Below are 7052 nucleotides of genomic sequence, written 5' to 3' on the forward strand. Positions count from 1 at the left end.
TTAGCGACTCTCGGTGCGAGTACCGAGAGTACCGAGTAGAGCGGCGGAGCGAAGCTCCAAAAGGAACTTGTAATTGCGTAATCCATGTGATTAATTCTACTTTATCCTATTTTCTTAAATATAATTGTTCTTATTATTACGCTCTCGCGTAGTTTATTCTTGTGGCCGATCTCTCTCGTCCTCCGACAAATTTCCCACATCTCTTGTGACCCACCCCCTGCCGTCGCGAAAACGTTACGGGCAAAAGTGAGGAGATTTCGAAAAGAGTGGCACGCTCTCTCGTGCCTGGCGTCCAACTTAGTAATAAGAATTACCATTCTGGCCGAAGAACCGCCTGGCTGTCGCAAAATTCTGCTACCGAGGGAGAAAAGATACTTTTGCGTACTTTGAGTACCGAGAACACGCGACGAAGTTGTGCCGTTGCTCGCGAGTACGGTTACAGTATATAAGTAAATAAAGTATGGAATAGAGTAAAATATTTTGAATTTTAAATAAACAATAATTATTTACGTCTCGGATCCGAATTGTCTTTGTTCTCTAAATACGGAACGTATCCTAAAATATCGCAATTATTTATATATTTCAGTGACACATATATAATATTTATTGATTTCAATGTATATACCTTCGAATACTATAGGCATATCGTCAAGTTGTAGAATTTCCTTGTCCTTCTGTTTGGGTGGCAAACTTCTTTCTATTCACATATTTGTTATCACAATAATTATTATAGCAACTATTATACGTAAGCTGCTGTCCATTTGATTTTACAAATGCTTTAAAATATTCTTTCATCCGTCAATTTATACAACTCTTTTTTTCGATTGGTTAATCAAATGCTTTGAAGCATTCATAGATCTTATATGCGGACCACAGCCGTTGGTAATATACATATATATTTAGAGATCATATGCTAGTTACCTTGCTTCGATGATTCATTAGAACCGCTTGCACAGCTTTTATCTATTTTTGCTGTGACGAAGTTTCATTAGAACGGCTTGCATAGTTTTTATGTAGCTGTGACGAAGTTCCATTAGAACGATTTAGACAGCTTTTATCTAGCTGCGACGAATTTTCATTACGGTTCGCACAATATGTTTGTGAGACGTTACATAGTACATTATTATTTAATCCAAAGTTGTCAGGACACGATGGTAAAGTAGACACAATATTCGAACAGTATTTTTCGGTAGGTATTTTTCTTCGCTTTGTAATATATTAACCAACATCGTTCTTTTTAATTATATTAAGAGATATAAAATATAAAAGTTTAAACTATATGTTGGGTTGGCAAAAAAATAATTGCGGTTTTTACTGATAGATGATGTTGATTGAAGTTTTTGGTACTTTGACGTTTTACATTGGGTTATAATATATTAATACAACATATTAAAATATCTTACAAGTGAGACGTACTTTTCATCTTAGATTTTTGAGGTTGTATCTCTTCATCACTATTGTATAGGCTAATTGGAATATGTAATCTTTTTCCTCGTCCTAGTCTTTCTTCATCAGTTGTGCAATAATTTGCATCCGAAGCATTTTTTCGAGCTGATTCTAATGATGCTGTAAAACAGGAAGAAAAATTAATATTTTTAGTATTATTCGTATTAATTGCATTGTGATTGAAAAAAATGCTTTCTTTGAGTTTAGTTAAGAATTAAATGTTTTCAAAATATTGTAATTAATGCTAATTTCAAAATTTAATACTATTACGATTATTAATTGCATGTAAGTATTTAAGCATTTAAGTAAATATAATAAAAAGTTAAGAAGCGAGAAATGATGAGCGTTAAGCGCGCGTTTGCACTTGCATATTTTTACAATTGCATGTATTGAGAAGTTAATAGTAATATTAATTATATATATTTAAACAAGTACAATAAAAAGTAAGAAATAGGAAACTAACTAGTGGGCGCGGAACACGTATCTGTAATGCCTACTTTATTAAAATGAAGAATAACTGAAAAATATATTTACAGCTTCAAAATGTAAACGTAGTCAGTTACATTTTATCAGATAAATAATTTTGTATAGAACAAAAATATATTTCTGATACAAAAATAATACATATATATAATAAATAAGTACTTACAACAATATTTAATTATTTCCACCTCACATTTGCTCCATATATCGTAATTAGGAAGTTTGCAATTAAAGTTGCACTATTTGAATTTCGAGGCAGCCACCAACAATATGGCAAATCATCCTCTTCAAAAAGTCAGGCAGTAGGAATTTCAGAAAACGTGTTATCTGACATGAATTCAACTACTGCGTAATTCTTTATGTTCTGTGTATTATCGGATTCCATTTGACTAGCAATAATAATTAATGAGTAATTTTTTAAAATTGACTATATAATAGCGAATTTAGTTGAATGTGCTAATGCGCATTCATACACATTAAAGCCGTTATATACTAATCTTTGAATGTAAAAGTGAAACATCTCAATTGATAAAAGTTCTATGCATATTTTACCAAATAGTACAATAAACTGTATTAAGGATTTCGCGGTTAAACTTATTTATGTATTTTAATTAAATATATATATACATCTTTATTTTTATATATTTCGTGATTTATATATGTACAGCTTTAATGTGCACTAAGTGCGCACTAGTGCATCCAATCGAATTTACTATAACGTTTAACATCGCACAAGAATTTTATAATATATAAAGTATTACTAACAATATATATAAAGTATATTGAATTATACTCACTAGCCGTCCTTAGTTGAATTGCGATTAATGATACTTATGTCAAAGACGAAAATTCAGAGAAATATTAATATTTTGAATTAATTCTGAAAATTGATAATAATGAAATTCATAAATCATCTAATAATAGCTTAAAAATGCTATTAATTATTGGTATGTAAAAGCGGTATTATCACAGACGAATTTCTGTCATCGAAAAATTTCAGATTTACACACTTTCTTTGTATTTGTATCGCTGGAATTTTAATAACATCGAAAGAATTAATATTTGGTATCACAAATATACCAAGCTTTTCCGAAGAACACGGTTTAATAAATAGAGATTCAAGATTTAAAAATCGTTTTGCATATATAAGTGCAATTCCATTTTCTTCTAAAATTTCTAAAATAAAAATCACAGACATGTCATGCAATAAAGCATAATTATCTGTTTTGTTGACAATAATTTTAAAAAATTCAAATTGTAGATAAGAAATTTCATTGTTTTTTCTATAAATGACAATTGGATATTTTTTCATGCAACATGGTTGAATTGCAAGCTTAAATTCTTCAAATATACGATTTGCTAATTCCTCGAAAGGTTTTCCTGATTAATGTAATTTTTTTTTTATTTTTTACATATAATTTTCATACTTGAAACAACTGAAATTATCTAAAGAACCGAAATTGTCTACATCTTTAGTAAGATGAATGAGATTATGGACATTATATGAGAGATACTCTTCACCATAAATATTCCCATAATTCGAAACAAAATACAATAATAATAAATTCGCATAGTCATTGGATGTTACGCACAGTTGTGGATCAATCAGTATTCTTATAGCAACACTAAGACAAAGAAAGTGATCATAACAAATTGGAGATAATATGGACTTCATAACAACAATTCCAGTATAAAGTAGAAACTGACGTAATTCTGTAGCTTTCCATCTGTCAATGTCTTGTATAACTCTAGGTTTTCTTGCAAATTCCAATGGAATATAGAGCTTAATTACCATTAAATCGCGCGAAACAAAATTTACACACTCCTTCGATAATCTAAAATTTTTATTTGCTCTTTGCCATATTTGTAGCAATCGTTTTGTAACACCTAAACAAACTAGATGCATGTAATCGAGAGGAATTTGTGATACCATTTCAATAGGAAGTTTTTCTAAAATTGAATCACCTGTATGATGTTCAGGTTGAGAACGATTTTTAAATGTCTCATCAGTACGAAAAGTATTATGAATTTCTGGAAAGACTACTCTATTATGAACGAAATCACCTTCTTGTGTACATTTGGGACAAGAAAGATATCCTGTATGACTTTTCGTGCATGTAATGAATGCTCGCTCTAGCTGGAGCATCGCATAATATTGCACCAATAGCAACTGTATATTTCTTGTCTGAAACAGTTATTTCACTTTGTAACAGAGAAGTAAAATCATTAACGAAATAGGTTAAAAATTCGTTTACATCACTAGGCTTGCATATGCCATGGTATACACCGATAACGAATGGTGATGTGTAAATATTTATTCCTTCTATTGATCCCATAATATGCCAAAATTGACTTGTAGAACTTTTACAAAGTGACAAGCCATCTATATTTATGTTTAATATAATCTCATTTTTCTTTATAAATGTAGAATATATCTGTATGGATCGCTTAAGAGACGAAGAAAGATCAAAATGAATGTAACGACCGTTGGCTACCGACTTAATATGCATGGACACATTTCGTGGCGTTCTAAATAGAGCTCGAACATCATTAAGTACTTTTAAAAGACTATTTTTTAAGAATACGAAGTAATTCGTTTGCAGTGCTATGTGGAATGTTATAATTGACAATTAACCTTTGTAAATCCGTCAATAAATTATTTTCATTATTACAATCAGAGATGCAATCGGAGATATTTGTCATTATAAGTGTGTCATTGTTTGATTCAATGTCACTGTTTGATTCAATGTCACTGTTTGATTCAATGTAATTGTTTGATTCAATGTCATTGTTTGATTCCATATATTCCTCATTGCTATTTGTATTAGATTCTACTTCAAATGATAATTCATGAAATCCATTAGAATCGTTAAATAATATATTATTTGTATAAGACATATTGCTACTTTCTTTGCATACCGCTTCTTCAATATTGCATGCTTTATTTGACATAGCTAATTGTAAAAAGTCCGAATTTACATGTAATAAATTTATTTCGCGATTAATTAATTGATTTTTCCGTCTTTTGGATAAATATCGTATGTCCTTCGGCATTATAACGTAACTAAAAAATATATATGTATCTTTGAGTTTAATGCCAAAGAGTACATCATTAAATCCCTTACAGGACTGAACGCGCCTTATATTTGCTATATGATTGCAAAGCCTACATTCTACAATATGCTGCATTTTGTTTCCTGTTTTTTGTCTTTTGTTATTTTTTATATGTTGTCTTTTTGCCTCTTATCCTATGTTTTTCATTTTCTATTGTCCGAGATAAAAATTATGGTGTTGTTTTACAATGTGCTTTTTGTTTCCTGTTTCTTACTGTTGTCTCTTGCTTTTTTGATCAAGAAGGCAAGAGACAAACAGCAAGAAACAGGAAACAAAAAGCACATTGTAGAACAACTATAAATGAACTTAAGAAGAAACGAGAAATGGGTGGCAGGAAATATAATTGTCAATAAAATGATTGCAAAGAAGGAAAAAAGCAAGACGTAAAAAGCAAGAAACAGGAAACAAAGAGATCATTGTAGAATAGGTTTAACAATGAAATATACATATAACCTCAAACTTGTAGACAGCTGTATTGTGAAGATTTCATTAAAGATATTTCATTAATATTATATAATTTTTATAAATAAATATTTTATGTGACTTTTTGTAGTATCTTAATGCAATATTAAATTAAAGATGCGAAGATTACCTCGGATAAGAAAAATATTATATCGCTGTTTGTACCGCCTCGTGTTCGTCTGTTCATGGAGAGAGCAGGAGAGAGAGAGAGAGAGAGAGAGAGAGAGAGAGAGAGAGAGCATACGCGATTTAGATGCGAGGTATGCATACAGATGTCGCTGCTAAGATTATATCCTTCTTCGATCAAGTTGTTTCTGTTTTATTCCATATTTTATAACGTCATTACAACCGCGATAAAACGTCTGTTATATAATGTTTCGTATAATTATGTTATGTTGCTGTTATTTTGTTATAACGAGCAAATAACAAAATAATATAACAGTGATGTAATGCAGATACATTACAGATATGAAACGAGACAGATTACTTTTGTGAAACTACAATATAACATCTGTTATTATTACATGTTACCCCCATGTTATGTTGCAGTTCAATTTTGCGTTTGCTGGGTAATATGATACTTTTCGTACTTCAAATGGTGTCATTATTGAGGGGATCGGCGGAATAAAGGTCTAATTACAAAATCTTGGTTTACTATATTTGTATTATTCCTTACGGGAACTCTGTAAAAGCTTCGACATTATTTCCAAGTGGACACCGAGCTTATCAAAGTTTTTTGAAAGCAGGCCGCCATGTTCTTTTTCCGAGTCATTAACAAATTGGTACTCTGGAATTACAAGCAATTATTTTTCATTGTACGAGCTAGTATAAATTTTAAGTCAAATCTCAATAAACGACTTTTATATCTTGTGCACTTATTTTCTAGAATGAAATTATAGTCTGTTTTACTCGTAGGTATGTATGTTCGTTTTGAACTCGTACCTTCCATAACATATGAGTTACTTTTTATGATAATATATTGTATAAATTTAGATAATATACACTTTATTTATGTATGTTCACTTTGAACTGGCACCTTTATTAATATATCAGTTACTTGTCATGGTAATATATTATTAGATAATCATTTGAATTTTTGAAAGTGTTAACTTTGAACTGGTATCTTAAATAACATATCAGTTACTTGTCATGGTAATATATTATTAGATAATCATTTGAATTTTTGAAAGTGTTAACTTTGAACTGGTATCTTAAATAACATATCAGTTACTTGTCATGGTAATATATCATCAGATAATCATTTAAATTTTTAAAGGTTACATTTTTGAGGATACACTTGATATACGTTCACTTGGAACTGGTACCATTAATATACTATTTATCCTGAAAGAAAATTTATTAACATTTAAAACATTTGAATCAATAATATAAGGACACAGAGCATAGTTATAACCATTATTTTTATTTTCAATTTCATTAGTCCTGTAAGAATAATTGTTAGTATCAACACAATCATTATTATTTATATATCGATTAACAAATTCGCAATCTTCTTTCGGGGTATTTTTCCTTTCAGCCGAACCGAC

Source organism: Trachymyrmex cornetzi, unplaced genomic scaffold, assembly GCF_001594075.2.
Source record: "Trachymyrmex cornetzi isolate Tcor2-1 unplaced genomic scaffold, Tcor1.1 scaffold1313, whole genome shotgun sequence".
Taxonomy (NCBI): Eukaryota; Metazoa; Arthropoda; class Insecta; order Hymenoptera; family Formicidae; genus Trachymyrmex; species Trachymyrmex cornetzi.